At 43.8% G+C, this 20,068-nt stretch overlaps 1 long non-coding RNA gene across 1 annotated transcript in view; it reads left to right on the top strand.

Annotated features, from left to right (window-relative positions):
* Positions 1 to 19,765, top strand: part of LOC127003994 (uncharacterized) — a 30,907-nt gene extending 11,142 nt beyond the window's left edge. Inside the window, exons 2-3 of the long non-coding RNA XR_007757499.1 lie at positions 19,279 to 19,380; positions 19,623 to 19,765. This is a non-coding gene — a long non-coding RNA (uncharacterized LOC127003994). The remainder of the gene's footprint in view (positions 1 to 19,278; positions 19,381 to 19,622) is intronic.
* Positions 19,766 to 20,068: the final 303 nt, after the last annotated feature.

Below are 20,068 nucleotides of genomic sequence, written 5' to 3'. Positions count from 1 at the left end.
TGATTTTGAGTATTGGTATTTGTTTATTTACTCCCTTATTTTATTTTTATTTTTTGTCCTCTCAGTGCAAGTAAAGTGTGCGGTGTACTCATAAGCGCACGATGGTTTATGCTACGTTGTCACTCTTTCAGCTTATCCAAGTAAACATTGCATTGCTATTTTTTTATTATTCACTTTTCTGCTTGTCCGGCCTTCCCGTTGCTGCGTGTGTTTGAACCTTTGTATGAGTATTTGAACGACTATTCCTAAACATTCTTCTTCTTCTTCTTCTTCTTCGAGAGAGAGAGAGAGAGAGAGAGAGAGAGAGAATGCTCATTATGGTGCTTGCCTGTGCCTGAGGATATACCTTAGCTAAATCTAAATGTGGTTCGCAGACGTCTAAATAATATATTGATGATGATTGCCAGCGGGTGGTAGAATGGCAATAATCTTCTAGAACTACCCAGAGGTGATTGGTGTGCATGTGTGCGCGCGTGCCTAAGGTCGGGAAGGTAGCAGAGCGCTTCCAAAGTTGCAGGTAACAAGGTTCTCTGATGGTGGTGGTGGTGGTATTATTGTTGCGTCATCTTGCACCTGACTTGGCTCCTTGCCCGTCTTGTCTTGCCTATCCTTGCCTGCCCGAACCTTCTCTACCCCACCCCCCCTTCCTCTCTCCTCTCCTGAATCTTCTCTCCTCCCCAACCTTCTCTCCTCCCTAACCTTCTCTCCCCGTCCTCTCTTCTCCTCTCCTGAATCTTCTCTCCTCCCTAACCTTCTCTCCCCGTCCTCTCTTCTCATCTCCTGAATCTTCTCTCCTCCCTAACCTCCTCTCGTCGTCCTCTCTTCTCCTCTCCTGAATCTTCTCTCCTCCCTAAACTTAACCTTCTCTCCCCTATCCCCTACTCTCCTTCCTTACCTTTTCTCCCCGCTCCCTCCTCTCACCTCCTCTCCTCGAATCTTCTCTCCTCTCTCGAACCTTCTCTCCCCATTCCTCTCCTCCCGAACCCCCCACCCCTCCCCTCTTCTCCCGAACCCATGCCCGAACCTTTTCTCACAATCTTCTTCCTCCCCCTCCTCTCTTCTCCCCACCTCTCCTCTCCTCCCGAATCTTCTCTCATCTCTTCTCGAACCTTCTCCCCTTTTCCCTTCCCTCTCTCCTCCTCTCCTGAATCTTCTCTCATCTCTTCTCGAACATTCTCCCCTTTTCCCTTCCCTCTCCCCTCCTCTTCTCCTGAATTTTTTCTCATCTCTTCTCGAACATTCTCCCATTTTCCCTTCCCTATCTCCTCTCTTGACGAATTTTCTATATATATATATATATATATATATATATATATATATATATATATATATATATATATATATATATATGTTTATCCTTTTGTTTTCTTCATTCTTGCCTCAGGAATGCCTTTTATGAGATGCGTGGCTCATTGGAATGTGTGTGTGTGTGTTTGTGTGGCGCCTCCTTCGTCACACCCATAATATATATCATTAACCTGCCACGCCCACTTGTTTGCTCCTCGCTCATTAAAGGCTCCTCGCCACGCCTCCGCGCACCGTCGACCCACAATCGGTTGAAATTGGCTTTATTTTTAGGTCTTAATTTTTTTCCCTACAAATGCCGCTGTTTCGACCTGGTTTTACGATTGATTTTTTTTACACTTAGTTTTTGATTATTTTGTTATTATTATATTTGTCTTTCATCAAGACCCTTTTTATTTTCATATGTAACTTTTATTTTCGGTCGTGTGTGTGTGTGTGTGTGTGTGTATATATATATATATATATATATATATATATATCTATATATATATATATATATATATATATATATATAGATATATATAGAAATATACATATATATATATATATATATATATATATATATATATATATATATATATATATATATATATATATATATATATATATATATATATATATATATATATATATATATATATATATATATATATATATATTGCACTTTCAAACTTTGTTCCCGTATTAAGTTTCCCAAAATAGCACTTTGTTTCGTTTACTACGAGGCCTTTAAAGGAATGGTCTGTCGGGAGTTTTTTTCTTCTCCGTAGACAGGTTGTGCAAGGTATGAGTCATGGGGGAGCTGCAGTAAGGAGGGAGGGGAGAGGGGGATCCTTCCGGAGCATCACTGTTTAGAAATGTGTTCGTATACTTGGTTGAGTGTGTGTGTGTGTGTGTGTGAGAGAGAGAGAGAGAGAGAGAGAGAGAGAGAGAGAGAGAGAGAGAGAGAGAGAGATTCATTCTGCGGAAGTTTTGCCTTTCCTTCTTCAGTATAGATATTCACAATAAGGAATAAGGTTCTTGCATGGTATATTCCCTTTAAGATGATGGGTGGTGGAATGAAGACCTTTAAGGGGGTGGGTGGAGGGATGAAGGGGCAAGTTTGGGAAACGATTGTCTTGCTACATTAAGATATTACGTTCCCTCTGTGGGTCAGTTGCTCAGTTCTTTGGTTTCATTTAAAGTCAAATATTTTTTCTTAGTATCACTTGATTGGAGTGATTCGTATGTATCATATGGCACTGAACTTAGTGATTTTGAATTCACTTAATTTTGCGCTTTGTTGTTGTGTTTCATTCATTGGTAAGAGGGATTATGTTTTCCTTCATCAAAGACTAGGACTAATAATTTTGTCTTCCACGCAGAAATAACGCGGATAAGTATATTTCACGTTGAGCTGAAATGGATGCATTTGTTTTTATCTGAAAACATCACGAGGTGCACAGCGGCGGCGGAAAATACCACGTCATAAAACCAGTTTGATGAGATACTGTGTACATAAGAGCGTTTGTAGTAGTAGTAGTAGTATAATCATTATCAGCAGTAGTTGTAGTAGTAGTAGTAGGCCTTTTAGGGTCTATTGACAGGCCATCGCAGCCGTCCTTATTAAACCTTCTTGAGCAACCTAACTTAACCCATTTTTTCATCACCTCCACCTCCTCTTCGTAACTCCCAAGGCCAGTCCTTTCGTATATGGGCGTTGCGTGCAGAGGACAGCCCTCACCCTTCTACCCCCCCCCCTTTGTCTCTCTCTCTCTCTCTCTCTCTCTCTCTCTCTCTCTCTCTATCTCTCTCTCACACACACACACACACACACAGAGAGAGAGAGAGAGAGAGAGAGAGAGAGAGAGAGAGTGGGGGGCGGGGGGAGGCTTTACTCGCGTCCTGGGGCAGAAGACGACCGATTTGAAGCGTGACTTAATAAGCGGTGAGTCACGCCTGGATGTGAAGGCAGGAGGATGCGGGTGTGGGACTTAGCTTCAACTCCCAAGTAAATTATTATAGGCTGACTCGAACTCATCCCGCTGCTCTTGCTGGTCACCAATACTGAAATGAACTGTGATTGCTGTGCTGATTGATTTAGAGGGACGAGGATGAGTATGTGTGAATCAGACTTTCGAATATGCGATGCAGTAACCTCAACTCGGCTCGTATGTTGTGTATCGCCCATTTCAAAGGTAAAGGTAAAGTTGGGGGCAAACGCTATAGCTGCAAGTTGCCTCGGTCCTCATCTCCGTCGCATTGGCCCGCGGGCTTATTGTGGGAAGAGCCCATTACCCCGGGACACAGGGCCATTTCAAGCGTGATTCAATTTGGGGTGAGTCACATCTAGATATAAGAAGACGGGGGTGAGGTAGATGGGCGACTAAAACCTCAAGTAGTCGAAGTCAGCACGTCTCCGATTGACCGTCGATACCTCAGGCTACTCATGGGGGCTTCAAGGGCCCATCAAGGCTTCCCCAATGCCGCGTTCCTCAAAGGGGTGCCGCTCTTATAGCTAACTGCGCCACCAGTCAGATCCTCGTTGGGGCGTGGACGGATACGGGCCTGGGAGAGGGGAATAGTAAGGAGGCGTTCTTCTGGAAGATGCGAGCCCCATGCTAGAAGGGTAATGCCACACAGACCGATGAATGGTCTAAAGAGCTTCTTCCCCTCTTCACTCCCCCTTCCTCCATCTTCCTTTCCTTCTTCTGGTATCAAGTGATGCAAGACAATGAGTAATGCCTTTAGGGAGTGCACGTGTGAAGGGCGGGCCACGGAGGTTTGTGTGTGTGTGTGTGTGTGTGTGCAGTGGCGTAACTAGGGGTCTGCTTGTGAAGGAGGCTGTAGGGGGGGCGTCAGTGTTCGTACATAATTATCCAAATTGCTTTAATTATATAATATTTCCTTCCCCTCAGGATTTATATTGGACACTTAACTTTTCTCATTGGGGGCAAGGCCTTTCAACCGCCCTTTAATTAATTAAACAGTAGTAGTAGTAGTAGCAGTAGTAGTAATAATGGTGGTGGTGAATTAGAGAGGAGGAAGGTGAGGATCGCCTTGTCATCTACTTGAGGAAGTGCTAGTGTAGGGAGGAGCAGGAAGTGTTGGCAACGTTACCTGCGAACTGGTTATAGGTGAAGTAGGTAATTCTCTCTCTCTCTCTCTCTCTCTCTCTCTCTCTCTCTCTCTCTCTCTCTCTCTCTCTCATACACACCCATCACTCACCAGCGTCACAGAATTGGCTTTGTGAAATAGCTATAATAAGTGAATCTGTCTATATATCTTAAAAGCTTGTACACCCTGAGATTCTGCTCGTCTCCTCGCCCCGTCCCCGGCGTGTGCCCACCTGCTGCTCGTATATTTTGGGCTATAGGGAACATGGAGTGTGTGGGTGTGAAGAGGAGGAAGTGGCCGGAGGACGTGTAGGTGGTGATGGTGGTGGCAGGGCGAAGTCAAGTCCACACACACACACACACACACACACACACACACACACATTGAGAGAGAGAGAGAGAGAGAGAGAGAGAGAGAGAGAGAGAGAGAGAGAGAGAGAGAGAGAGAGAGAGAGAGCACTCAAACCAGGATGCAGCATCTTAGAATCCGCCTCTCACTCACTCACTCACTTGACATCCTTGTGACACCATTCCCTCCTTCATTGAGGTGCAAGGACCAAAAGGTGTACTTCTATCCTGAGAGTTATGTCACCTCGAGGATCAGGTTGTCATGTGATCGTTTGCCAAGGTATAAGAGGCGAGGAGGACTGGCGGAGTTGGGCGTTGGGTGGGGCAAGGTGGGGTTCTCCTAACACGCTTATTGTCAAGGTCACACATCCCCAGCCGTCGCCGTCTCTATGGGTGCTGCCAAGGTAGATTATTTTAGGCTGCAGATCGCCTGAGGTTCGTGTGGTGTGGTCTGTCGTGTTGAAGGTGTGATGTTGGACAGCCTTGGTCAGGTTGCATGGTGTGTCCTGTTGTGGGTAGCCTGGGTATCTCAAATAGCAGAACGTTGCAGAGTTCTTGTGGTCTGGTCTGGGCTGTCGTGTTGCAGGTGTCATATTCAGGGGAAGGATTGTAGTGTGTCCGGGTGTGGGTAGCTTGAGTATTTTAGACTGCATTTTGCTTCTAGGTCCGTGTGATCTGTTCGGTTGTGTGTTGCTGAGTGTGTATTGCGTGTTCAGGTGTTCATGGGCTGAATGAGCTGTTCTAGTGTTTGCTTTCTGGGTACTTAGCACCACCATGAGTCCTTGACCCGTAGCAATCGGTAGATATAGGTAAAGTTGGTGGCATACATCATAACTGCATGTGCGTGGTCTCGGTGCTCATCTCCATCTCCTTAGCCTGTAGTAGGCAAAGTCCGTCACCCCGGGACACAGGGCCAGTAAGACACCGGGATCAACACGGTTTACCCTCCCCAGGTTTCCTCAGGTATCCATTAATCGACCAGCTTTAAAGGGAGAATGAGCCGTTCCATGGGCCGCGCCCGGACTGTCCGAGCTGGGATTCTAACCCGGGATGGGTAGAAATTGCATAAATTCGTTTTAAGACCATTATATGAAGAAAAAAAAGGTTTAAAATAGGATAGTGAATGCATTAAACAAATCAAGTAGCTGTGTAGTAGATGCAGATGCGATTGAAATTTTCAAGTGTATATTAGATATATGGATGAGGGTACGTGGCATGTGGAATGGGGTGCCATGTGTAAGCCAACCAACCTCTTGTAGTCTCTTTATATCGAAGGGTGTAATGTTTCCTTGAGTATCACCTCTGCCACCGCTGCTTCTGGGAGTTCGGGGAAGTGACGGCTGTCTGTCAGGTGGCCTCCAAACCTGCCTGCTTTAGATACACCGCCTTGCACAGCGTGAGAGTCAAGTTTTCGTTCTTTTCGAAGTCCCTATGCGCACACCTGTGACCTTGAGTAACTAATGACGAAAGGTTCTCAGCGGCTCGGGATACGGCAAGGGCGGAGCGAGGCAGTGTACTATCCCCGAGGCAGGCACCCTTAGCACCTTAAAACGGTCATCATCAGCTTTTTGTTTACAGCCTTGTCGGACTTAGCAGTGGACGAAGTCTGAGAGGGAAGTGTGTGTGTGTGTGTCTGTGTGGCGGGAGCGGGGGAGAGAGGGAAGATAGACAAACTCCTGCGAGATGTATAGATTTTGTTGAATGTACGTTTGCAGAAGCTCCACCCTAACCTACCCCTCTTGTCTTGCCCATACACGGATACTATCCATTCGCTCCCACGCACACATGCCCACATTCGCGTCCACGCAATTTAACACATACACACACACACACACACACCTCTCTCTCTCTCTCTCTCTCTCTCTCTCTCTCTCTCTCTCTCTCTCTCTCTCTCTCTCTCCACAATGCGCCTATATTATAGGACCTCACGGCACGCAGACGACCCGTCTCAGGGGGTCGTCCGGACAGGCATACAGTGAGTCATCTTTCCTTTGTGTCAGCCTGGCGGAGAGGGGGTGGGTTGGGGCAAGATCTTGGGGCGGGTGTCGTGCATGACGGGTGGCGGCGAGGCACGAAGGGCTAAGTTTACACTGTGCTGATTCTGGGCCACGACAACCCATGCAGCTACTCCGGGAACACGAGGTCTTGGGTGTGAAATGTTGGTGTGAAAGAGTCGCATATAGTCAGAAAGACCCAAAACCTCGTATACCCCGAGTCCTATGTGTCCTATTTTAACTGGTAAGAGGAGAGAAGCCCTCCCGCAGCCCTAACCCACCTGTTAGTGTGTGCATGAGAGAGAGAGAGAGAGAGAGGGGGGGGGGAGGGGGGGCAAATATCGGTCTGTCTTATTTGGCCTCCTTCCTTCTACCAGTAACAACCTCCGTTCGTTTCCTTCACTTCGACTTCTGCCCAGGATTCATCCGAGTCGCAAACACTAGAAGTTCCTATTGGTCCCACTTATCATCGTTCAGTGTGTAATTGTTTCAACTTCGCATTTCCCGTGGTGTAATTGTAATACGTCACACTTCCAGAATAGAAAAAAAAAAGGCTGAGAACTGGAAAATGCTGTGGTTACTGGGTGCGGCAGGACCATGGGAATGTTTGTGGCGGCGGTGCTGGAGGGTATTGATTGAAGTGCCCCTGTCCCCCGCTTTGCCCCAACTTTCCCCTTAGTAAAGTGGGACATGTTTATATGGTGTAATGTTGGGGGGTGCGTACGGGTGAGGTGGTGTTGGGGGTTGGGTGTATTGATCTGTCTGGCGTCACCCCCTCCCCCAGCCGGAGGGTTGGTATTGCCATATAAAAGAAGGTCCTTGGCAATAATGCAACTTCCCTTCAGCTGGGCAACCTGAGCCCTCGTCTGTCACCAGCCAGTGGGTTGGCCAAGGCTCGGTGCTTGAAGCAAGATGTGGTGCTGTTCGTATGTTGGAAGGGGCCCGGAGTGCCGGAGACAGACAAGCTGACTAGGGTGGGTGGTGGGGGGGTGCCGACGGAAAGGAAGTGGGGCTGGAGAGGCTAATTTTACGCTGCGTGCCAATGAGGAGGCGGGAAAGGGGCGCCAGAGGGATGTATTTACAGATAAAATTGTAAAAACTTGTACATAGTATTTTGGGCCATTGAGCTGACGTTGGCCCAGAAAAAATATCATACCATATATATATATATATATATATATATATATATATATATATATATATATATATATATATATATATATATATATATATATATATATATATATATATATATATATATATATATATATATATATATATATATATATATATATATATATATATATATATATATATATATATATATATATATATATATATATATATATATATATATATATATATATATATATATATATATATATATATATATATATATATATATATATATATATATATATATATATATATATATATATATATATATATATATATATATATATATATATATATATATTCTCGCCTTCTTTCACAGCGCGTTCAGGCAAGCCAGTGACGAAAAAATGTCTTTTTATTGTGCTATTGCGTGACTGTAATTTCAATGACTACAAACGCCGGTGTGGGGTGTGAGGGAGGGCATGTTGAAGTGATTGATTTAAATTCGTCAGCCTTTCCTCGTTTTCTCTAAATCCCTGTTTCTACATTCTCTAGTTTGGCTCCAAGCAGTGTCACGCATAAACCACGCCTCGGCCGTGTCTCCTCCCACAAACCTGCGTATGACTTGACTTGGTGTATATAGACTTAGGGTTAAACGGGACGCTGTGCGAGCATCCCATTCTGTGCGGCTACACCGCCGCTGCACATCAGTGTCGCATTCACTCCGTTACTTCAATATTATTGTGAAACGGTGCCGGAATAAATAGTTAGAGGGTTCGAAAACGGTTCGTGGAACATAACCCCCTATAATTATGAGATGATAGGTTCGATATATGCGAATTCACATTATGCAAGCTTTTTGGAAAACGTAACCCTCGCATATTACGAATACCTGGTGTGTGTGTGTGTGTGTGTGTGTATATATATATATATATATATATATATATATATATATATATATATATATATATATATATATATATATATATATACACACACACACAATATTGCACTTCGAAAGAGTCGCCAAATACGGGATGGACCTCTGTGTTTAGTATTGCCCATCACCCGTACCTGTCTAATCTTAACGTTGTTTCTACCTTGGAGGAATAAAAGCGGTTTCAGTAGTGTCACCGACAAGTCAATCGGAAGCATACAACACAGCGTTTGTACTGAAAACGAATTACAGCCCCGCTGCCAGACGACAGGCGCCACCGCCGTGGAAAGACTGTCGTGTACATCACTCTTCAGACTCAAGTACAGAGTGCACACTGTCGGAAGATGGAGGAATTCGACGAGTTGTTCCTAGAGGATGACTACAGATAACCTGTGCTTAATCCTTTGTATATGCCCCTCATCCAGCGGCAGACGATTTCTCCGTGGCAAGAGTTATGTTTACAGTTCGCTTGTATGAGTTCTGATCCAACTCTAATTTTCGCCTTGTTTTTCCTCGCCTGCACATGATGATTATAAGAACATAAGAACGTAGGAATCTACAAGAAGCCGGTAGGCCTATACGAGACAGCTCCTTTGACCCTAAGCTCCCATGTATCTAACCCCACCTAATATCGCTGTCCATGAATTTATCTAGTCTATTTTTGAATGTGACAATTGTATTGACACTCACCACATGACTGCTAAGCCTATTCCACTCATCCACCACCCTGTTAGTAAACCAATTTTTGCCTATGACCCTGTTGAATCTGAATTTATCCAGTTTAAACCCATTACTTCGTGTCCTACCCGGTTCTCTTACCAACAAAACCTTATGAATGTCTCCCTTATTAAAGCCCTTCATCCATTTATATACCTCGATCATGTCTCCACGCACCCTTCGCCTTTCTAGAGAATGCAAGTTTAACTGTTTGAGTCTTTCCTCGTATGGCAAATGGTTTGGTGGCCCGCGGGACTGCCAGCTCGCGCTACAGAGTACAATTACGGGCGGTTTTTACAGCCTTCCCATATACTTTTGGCCAAACACGTATATATTGGCGGGTGCGCTAAACTATTCCTTACACGCTGATAGGCATTACATCACATTCTGTAGGACTCGATTTTTCGTCTTTTCTTCCGCAGCACAGCCTATCAACAGATTTCCTGAGCCGCAGGCCACAGGTTAACCAGTAAATGGAGAAAATGCAACATTCAGGTCAGGCACCAATTACTGAGAGGGGTTGGTTACATGTTTTTAGGGAGAGAAATGATTGTGGAGTGGCGGAGATGCCTTGATCACCAGAGATGGAAAAAGAGACTTACAAGAGTGAAATAAATAATAGAAGATAACTCCTGTAAGAGAGAGAGAGAGAGAGAGAGAGAGAGAGAGAGAGAGAGAGAGAGAGATTTACATAGAAAAGCAGACCACACAGACCCCATGGTCCAGACTAGGTGATCTGTCCTTAAACCTGAGTGATTCTACATTAATCAGATGGCTCCAAAGCTTTGCATTTCTACTCTAGTCAATATTAAGTTGAAGGAAGTGTCGGTCGAGACACGGGACCAATGAAAGTGGGAGCTTATTCCATTCTCGCACTACAACGTTGGTGAAGAAAAATTTGATGCTGTCTGAATTGTCTACATTTAAATTTTGTGCCATTATTCCTCGTTCGCAAAGTGTTCTCAATCATAAACAATTTTGATTTGTCCACATTCGTAATCCATTTAAGTATTTTAAAACAGAATGAGAGAGAGAGAGAGAGAGAGAGAGAGAGAGAGAGAGAGAGAGAGAGAGAGAGAGAGAGAGAGAAAATATGATGGAGAATGATGATAAGAATAAGACTGAGAATGAAAGATCGAATGAGTATGAGAATGAGAGACGTCGGAACGGGAGTCTGGAGTCGTGAGGGTTAGCACGACATGCTGGCAACTAGTTGGCCGAATGACCACACATATTCATCAGTAACCTTAGTTAATAAGTTCCACGCGTCAAGTCGATTCAACAGTCCTAAAGGAAACTAAAATGAGTCGTGACAAATTAATTTAACGTTCACATTTGGAGGGAGGGAGGAAGGAAGGGAAGAGGGAGTCAGGAGAGCCTTCTTGTTTCGCATGAGAAAGGTTCGGTGGTGACGGAGGCAAGCATGGATGGTCTAAATCTAAATCTGTTCATACGGGTTAAGGGAGGAGGAAGGATTGGGTGTGGAGAAGGAATATAAGAGTGCTAAGGGTTGGTGAGGGGTATCAATATGGGCAAATTTTCCGTGGATCTTTAGTCATACCACGATTTCCGCTGGCATGGTTCTCATTTCCATGGTTTCCTGACGTGTCCTCGATCTTCCAAAGCTACGGTAGATTTCACCGAAGGACGACAGTATTACTCACCATCATCATCATCATCAATGACAAGAAACAAGAAGAAGAGGAAGAAGCTACACCATACTGTCCCTACATTCGCACAGCTATGACTATGAGTGTTGTTGCCTGGGCCAAGGCAAGGCCTACGAGAGGGGGAAGGCCTAGGGCAGAGGTATTCACTAATTTTTGTAAGAGAGCGGTGGCTGAACAGATAGCGAGACGGCCCCACGTTCAGGAGGACGCGAGTTCAGTCCCCGCCCGGTGCCACCAAGCTGGGATTTTTCAGCCGCCGCCGAGTGGCTTAAAACTACCCACATGCTGTTCAGAAGACCACCTATCAACCCGGACTCTAGATTCTATGATTAAAGATGAGCTCCGGGAGGGGAGCATGAGCCAATGCAAGATGGCGCCACTATAAACACGCCTGCGCCAAAACGGGCTGGGCCGACCATCAGGCCCCACCGGGAAGAAGCCTTGGACCGACCATCAGGATCCACCGGGAAGAAGCCTACCGGCGCAATAGGCCAAAGCGTTAAAAAAAACAAAAAAAAACAATGAGAGCCACACCCAAGAAAAACCCATAATTTTCCTACATAATGTTACATAATTACAGTAGAACACTTACCTCTCTACCGGTACTTTAATGGTGTGATGAGCGGAAATGTGCCATCTCATTTTTACTTTTTTTCATGGTTTTTCATTTTGTTGGTAGACTGACCACTCGTTTCCCCTTCATCCGTACTTTCACTTTCTGCTTCCCGGGGCTGGGATTCTGTTACATTATCAGTGCGTTTTCGCTTTAATTATGTAACCATCTATCATGCCAGACCACCACCGCGCACAGAGGCAGAGACGCTACTGTTTACACGCGAACTGTTCCTGTACGGAGGAACGGTAGCAGCTGATATATATTCGAATGTCATTACTAACTACAGTCGTCCCTCACATAGTACGGTTTCGGTTTTATACGGGTTGTCATGTTAGAATTTTTTTAGGATTTTTAAATTTCCCGCCCGTCGCACCAAGTAGCCATGGCGTGACTGGCAACACTGTTCTTCCAAAACACCTGTTGAATGCACCCCAAAACGTTCGAGAAAGGTATTCGCCTTGCAGAAGAATTCAGATTTAGGAGAAGTTACGTTATGGGAAAAGTTACGTTGCGGTAGGGAGAGCATACCACGTGAATGAGAGCAGTGTTCGCTATATCTATCATAGTGTAAAACAAATTCTTGCCGCAGTAACTGCCAGTGCTCCAAAAGTGCTGCAAGAGTGGAGATAAAGGCCGTCCTTTTACTAAGCCTCGTCGTTGCTATGGTAACAGCGTCTCACTCGCAGCAAATTGGCGTACGCTGATTTTCCTGGCGACGTTTAACATGCATTACTAGCTGTCCTGGCTGACGAACTCCTAACAACAGAAGATGAAAAGGAAGCTGCAGTGGTTATGGTGGCACAGAGAAGTGAAATGCAATGGAAACACTTATATGTGTTTGTCTGGGCCATATTTGCAGATGACGTCATCACAGCACGAAGGCGCTCCACCTCTCAAAGCCGGGAGCCAGCAGACGTGCCGACTTAGCAACTCGTGCTGCCGCGTCACGCGTTTGAGAGCGCTCGGGACGTTCCAAGAGTCCCGATTCCCTCTCAAATGCAGCCCAGGAGTGTTTCTAGGGGGAGCACTAATTTTATACGGATTTTCGAATAGTACGGGGGTCCTGGGTCCCTAACCCCCGTTCTATTTGAGGGACGACTGTATTTAAAATATCTTTCGAGACAAAAGGCTTGGAAATTTTATATTAACATTTTTTTTTTGTTCAAAATTTATATATAAAAAAATTTCGAGATTAGGATTTTGGTAGTAATTGATTTATATATTTCCTGGATGGAGAGCCGCCAATCAAGCTGTCATGACCCGCATGCGGCTCGCGAGCCGCGCAATGAATACCAGTGGCCTAGGGGATGGGGCGTAACGTCAACAATAAGCTGCGGTCCCGCGCTCCGCTCTTGTCTCCGCTCTTGTGTCCTCTCCAAGGCTGGCAATACGGTACGGTACGGAATTTTTAACCGTACTCCGTACCTGAAAAAAATACCGTACCGTAATTTCGTACCGTACTCCCAGCTCTTTTTCCGTACCGTACAGTACGGTAAAAATATCGTACCGTAATTCCGTACCATTATCGTACCATCAGGTAAATATATACATACATCAAAAAATATTTGTGAAAAAATATTAATATACGTCAAAAATTTAAAGAGGCACATTTACAAAGTGACTATACATGTATCAGGCCTCCTAAATATAACCTACCAAGCGCTAATGGGCAAGGCCTCCCTCTCGTAGGCCTTGACCAAGGCCTCTGAGCCACTTTAATTGAGAAATTACGGGACATGCCAGCTTTTTGGGATCCCAGGCATGAATTGTATGCAAAAAAAACTGCATAGAAGAAAGAGCAGACACTGGTTTCCTAAGCCTTGTCTTTCTTGGCTATAGATGGTTGCACAAGGCTCAATATTTCATAAAATTGGTCCTTGCTGACTAATCCACTGCCTGTAGCCTTTCTCGTCTTCTAGACGTAGTTCTTGCAACAGCTGCATCACTTCACTGCGCTCCTCTCCTTGTAACCATTGCCGCCTCCATATTCTTTTCTTTTTCCGTTGCTTGTGTAAATTGAGCGTCACTAGAGCCAAATCAACGGCACTATAGTGAAAACGGGGGTGCGAACAGGGACGTCAGCCATACTTGTGAAAATGTGTCGGTCAAGACCCCGGTACGCTCAAAGTCACTTGTAACAAGTCAGGTCACTCTGCCTTCAAAACTGCGACAAGTACGCTCAGGGGCGGTTTGGGGTGGAGCAGCGGGATGATGTCACTTGATACCAAATACCCGCCATTTCACGGGTGACTAATGTTGCGGCCGTGAGTGCACTTTGGATGTGCATGCTCACCTTCTTTCACCGCGCGTTCAGGCAAGCCACTGACGAAAAAATGTCTTATTGTGCCATGCGTGACTAATTCCAATGCCTACAAACGGCGGTGTGGGGTGTGAGGTGGGGCATGTTGAAGTGATTGATTTAAATTAGTTCACCTTTATTCGTTTTCTCTAAATCCCAGATTTTACATTCTCTAGTTTGGCACCAAGCAGCGTCATGCATAAGCCACGCCTCTGCTGTGTCTCCTCCCACATATTTGCGTATGACTGGACTTGATATAAGTGACTTTGGGTATGCTGAGAGAGTGCGAGGCAAGTGTGATAGGAAAACGACGGTAGTATCTCCACGTAGGCAAAAATCCACGGTTTTATGACTGAAGATCCACGGAAAATTTGCCCAGTGTAATAGCCACTTAAATGGTTGGGAATGGAGAGGGCACAGATTGTAGGATTAGGTAGATTGTGTATGGAGAAGGGATAAAGATGGGAGTTCATTGAGACAAGTGGAAAAGCCATGTGAAGAAGGGATATGAGTGACAAAGCAATATATATATATATATATATATATATATATATATATATATATATATATATATATATATATATATATAGGCGTTGATAAAGATGGAATATGAAAGAGGGGTATATAGAAGGGGTGGGTGAACAGGGGATCTAAAGAGAAGGAATGGGTAGTGAATATCTGGTAAGGGGATATAGAGGCGAAACCAAGGGTAAAATGAAGGTGTGTAGAGAAGAATGGGTGGTGAAGGGTTGGAAAGGGTACATTGAATGGGGAAGGGATAACTAGTATTGATGGGGGGTGGATGCCAGACTCGAAAGGTTGGAAGTTGGCCCTGCGCCAGCCTGTTGCCACCCCTACCCCAGTCCCCAACCCAAGACGATTTGCACCCACAACAGACGCTACATACATGCATACATGCACCCCTACCTGCACCTTCATACATATGGCATCATACCTATGTCATTGTAATGGTGCTCCACAGTACTCTGCACCACTGTAGGCCTACTTCTTAGTAGGCCCTGTCACCACTGCCTTTGAAGGTATACATCTTTATATCATTATACCTATAACCATTCTACCACACCAATCAACATTTTTTTCCCCACCTGCAACTTGTGTACCTTAGGCTGTGCTCATGGAATCAGTGTTTCTTACCCTTACCAATACTTAACTGTATACTCTTCCCTACTTCCCTCAAGGCAACCACTAGACCTTACCACTGCTGTATGACTCTTCCACCCTCTTTCTGCCACCGTGATTTTTCACCAAACCTCTCGTGCCACCTTTTATAACCTACTAGACAAGACACTCGTGTCAGATCCCTTCACTTGCCACCACTGTATCCAAGCAGATGCCCTCATTTGCCACCTCAGTACCCTATTGCATATGCTACCTACATCATTTTACCTTACTGGGTAATACACCTCTGCCATTACTATGCCCAACCAATCCCAAGCTCCTGGCACCCTCAGCCACCATTGTACCCCATCACAGCAACACAGCTGCCTCCTTTCAACAATATTTTTGTCATTATTACTACTTTGTGCATAAGTAGCCACCATATAACACAATTGCTACCTCCTATTTGTCACCCAACCATTGCCTCCAACACTGTTTAAACTATTGGATTTAAAAATGGCATATAATTGCCAGTGCAGATGATTTTGTGCCTATAGTTCTATGTTGGCAAAACATATATATTGATACAGGAAGTCCTATTTCACAACCATTTGGGAATATGGACTTGGCACTTAACTCTTGGCTGGCACCACCACAACTGTCATCAGGTACAGTGTGTGTGTGTGTGTGTGTGTGTAATTCACCACGGCCTGATCAAGTGTTGGACTCGTAATCACCAGCAGGTACCCTCCCGACCTGAGCAAGTGCTCTTTATCATCGATCTCTGGGTACTGCCAGGACCTCACACACCCCATCTCCCTTGCTTAACGGGGGACAGTAACCACTCGTAGTCAACGGAAAAAATCCGGCCTGAGCGGGCTCGAACCACCGCCCTGTCAAGCTGTGAAGCCTGGCAGCCTAGCGCTCTAACCAGTTGCGCCACAGAGAGGTGTGTGTGCGTGTGTGTTTAACCTAGTTGTGATATACAAGAATTCGCTACAATCATGGGGTTGTCTCCGAGTCTCAGTCAATCAAATTTAACTTTAAACCAGGGTTGCTTGATTTTAATCAAAATTCAAGGTCTACGATTTTTTTCAAATATCATTGATTTAAATCTTGATCTTATTACAAGGCAACAATTTAGAAGGGAAAGATAAACAAAGATAATACTCTTTTACTTTGATATCATTATTTCCCAATCAACTTTACAAATTTTCGTGAGCTGGTTAGTTCATTATTTATATCTTCAGTCAGTTATACTTGGTCCGTCAAGTGCCCTGGGGTAGAACAAGATGTTGGCTGCCTTTTGACGAATCTTGCTGAGGCAGAGTGATAGCATTAAACGAATTTACAAGATAAGCCAAATGTTCTTTTGTATCTACCAATTTCCAAATCATGAGCCGAAACATATAGAATGTGCAGTGTAAACATAGGTTAGCAACTTCAGTTCATTTGCTTATTCTAAAAGTTTTCTCATCTTGTTGACGTCGGTTGCATTAGGTGCTTAAGAGTGTCTTTATAGGGCAAGTTTCTTACCCCATGAGTAATTTTTTTTTGTCTCCATGGTCTAGTGGTTAGCATACCTAGCTACAAATCTGAGGGTCCCGGTTCAGATCCCGGCTTGTGCAGTTGGCACGCAGCACACCCAGCTATTCATCCTCCCTTTTGAGCTGGACGATAAATGGGTACCTGGGGAAACCTGGAGAAAGTAAACTGTGGTAACCTGGATGTCACACAGCCTGTGTTCTGGGGTAATGGGTTCCTCCCACCACAGCCTCAAGGACCAATGCTTTGGAGATGAGCACCATGACCATGACCAGCTATAGCATATGCACCCATCTTTACTCTTATTGGGCTCTTTATTTATTTATTCATATATTTATTTTCATATTTCACTTTTGGTCTATAGTGCCAGTAGGTTTTTTTTTATGAGGCCGATGGTTGGTCCCAGCCAATTAGTGGTGCAGGCAAGTGTTTTATAGTGGTGCCATCTTGCCCAGCTTATACCACCCCCTAGAGCTTCACTTGATCCTCTTAAGAGAGTTTCACTAGTCTGAGTTGGTAGGCAATCATCGGGAGAGCATGTGGGTAGCCTTAGGCCACTCAGCGATGACTGAAAATTGTCAGTTTGTAGTGGCGGGCAGGATATAACCCAGGTCCTCCAGGACTCCACACCTGCACGCTTATTATTCAGCCACCCCCGCTAATATATTACAGGAAAAAATGTTTCACCAAATATCTTATTTGTGTGCTTCTCAGGTGTCAGTGTATCTTGTATTGTGATTCTTAAGTCTTTTTCTTCATTCACCTTGTTGATGATTGTCCCTCCCATCCTATACACTCCACATGGTCTATTTTTACTTTCTCCCATTTTCATTGTGTGACATTTCTTTTCGTTAAACTCCATTTCCCATTCTTTTCTCCATTCATTTATCTTTTTTAAATATTCCTGCAGCTTGTGTGTATGTGTGTGTGTATTTACCTAGTTGTAATTTTACAGGGCCTGTGCTATGCTCATGTGATCCCATCTCCATATCTGTACTTGTCCAGTTTTTCCTTAAAGTTGTGCACACTCTTTGCCGATACTACATCCTCACTTACTCTGTTCCAAACCTCTATGTTTCTTTACAGGGAGCTATATTTTTTTATGTCTCTCAAGCATCTTCTTTTTCTCAATTTTTTACTGTCCTCGTGTGTTGCTGGTGTTTCTTACTTATCTTAGTAGCAACTCCTCGTTGTCTACTTCTTCCATTTTATTCCGCAATTTATGAATTTGTATTAGGGTTCCCCTTTCTCTTCTTTGTTCCAATGTTGGCAGGCTCATTTCCTTTAACCTTTCTTCATGTGACAATCCCTCCAGTTCTGGAACCATCTTCATTGCCATCCTTTGTATTCTTTCTAGTTTTTTAATGTTTCTTCAAATGGGAAGACCACACAGTTTCTGCATATTCCATCTTTGGTCTAATCATAGTGGTAATCATCATTTTCATCATATCTTTATCCATGTAGTGGAATGCTATTCCTATATTTCTTACCATTCTTTACGTGTCTCCGAATATCCTATTTACATGACTCTGACTGTTGATTATCTTGTATTATCACTTCCAGATCTCTCTCTCTTCTTGAACTTTTAATATTTCTCCATCTCCCATTCTATATGTCCATTTTGGTCTCCCTTCACTCTTTCCTATTTCCATTACATGACATTTCTTCACATTAAACTCCATCTCCCATTTCCTACTCCAATCCCAAATCTTATTTAGGTCCTCTTGCAGAATTTCACAGTCTTTACTATTTCTTATGTGTCTCAGCAATTTCGCATCATCTGCAAACAAGCTCATGTTCTATTTACTTTCTTCGGCATATCATTTATATATACTAGGAAATGTATTGGTGCCAGTACTGATCCTTGAGGCACCCCACTATCTACATTTCTCCATTCCGATTTCATGTCCTTTACCACTGTTCTCATTTCTCTTCCCTTTAAGTAACTTTCCATCCAGTTTTTCATTTTCCCATTCAATCCTCCTCTATTTTCCTCCTCTGTGTGTGTGTGTGTGTTTGTGTTATTTTTTTTACAGCTAAAGAAACAGCTCATGTGTGGTGAGGCACTTTTAGATAAGTATGTTTTGAATAACATTCATGTATTCTTTCGTACAGTTCAACACAATCATTTTGATTCTGGTATTGTTTGGTGTTGAGAATCATTATAATGCAAGTATTTCCTAGATTAACACCAAGTAGTAGTATGCTCACTTTAGACAAAACTAACAACCTTCTAACCAACCCTCAACCCATCTTTTCCTTCCATGCTGCATTGCTCCTGTCCTGCACTCATGGCTGGCTGGTCTGGTGCACCTGTTATGAACACTCCTCATGGCTCACACTGGTCTTTGGACTGGTGGTGGTGGGTCTGCTGTTGTGGCAAATATTTTCTCTTCCTTTATACTCCTCAATTGTGTATGATTTCTTCCTATACACATAATGCTATTTTATGTTTTCTTCTGCAATAATGGCCTTTATGTCAATTGCTCTCTTGGCCTGTCTGGGGGCCTTAGCTAGGGCGGAGGTGTTTAGTAACAAAACCCACCGTAGGGAAACTCGAGTCACAGGGAAGGATGGGAACACAGTGGTGTCCAGTGAAACAGAGTCTGTCTCCAAGAGGTGATCTTTCAGTCATCTCTAGTATTACTGTAGTGTGTTAGTGCAGGGATTCTAATACTAGAAAACTTCATGATATGTATGGTCTTGTAGTATGCATCATTACTACCCAGCTATTATTCTTACATCCTATCCTAAAAGCTCTCCTTGATGTACCTTAAAAAATATGTACCACTACATTAAAAGTAATATTGTACTTATTTTTCTTAAAAGATTATTTATTGTATATATATTGTTTTTCACAGCCAGCAGGACCAGGCAAGCTCCAACCAAGGGACAGGGTCATGGTTAGAAGGCATGAACTCTCCACTCATCCAACAAGATGGTGACTGCAAACAACTGAAACTTCGATTTGATGTTAGCCAGTACAAGCCTGAGGAGATTGTCGTCAAAACTGTCGATAACAAGCTATTGGTATGTAGTGCTTCAGTTGTTTTTGATTAAGATATGTCATGGATACCTTGCATGATATGAACAGCATCTGCAGATGTGAAAAGCATTGTAGAGTTCTTATAGTGGATATACAGGGTGTCCACAAAAATAATTTTAACATTTATATTTTTTTTTATCAGTAGTAGCAAGATTGATAGAATTCCTACAAGTAGTTACATATATGATAGTTTTAAGTTTATTTTTTGTTTTTTTCAGATTGTATATGTTTATTCCTCAGGAAAGGCTAAATGCAGTTGCT

Source organism: Eriocheir sinensis, chromosome 27, assembly GCF_024679095.1.
Source record: "Eriocheir sinensis breed Jianghai 21 chromosome 27, ASM2467909v1, whole genome shotgun sequence".
Lineage (NCBI taxonomy): Eukaryota > Metazoa > Arthropoda > Malacostraca > Decapoda > Varunidae > Eriocheir > Eriocheir sinensis.
The sequence above is the reverse complement of the archived record's forward strand: the minus strand, read 5'-3'. Positions and strand labels throughout refer to the sequence as shown.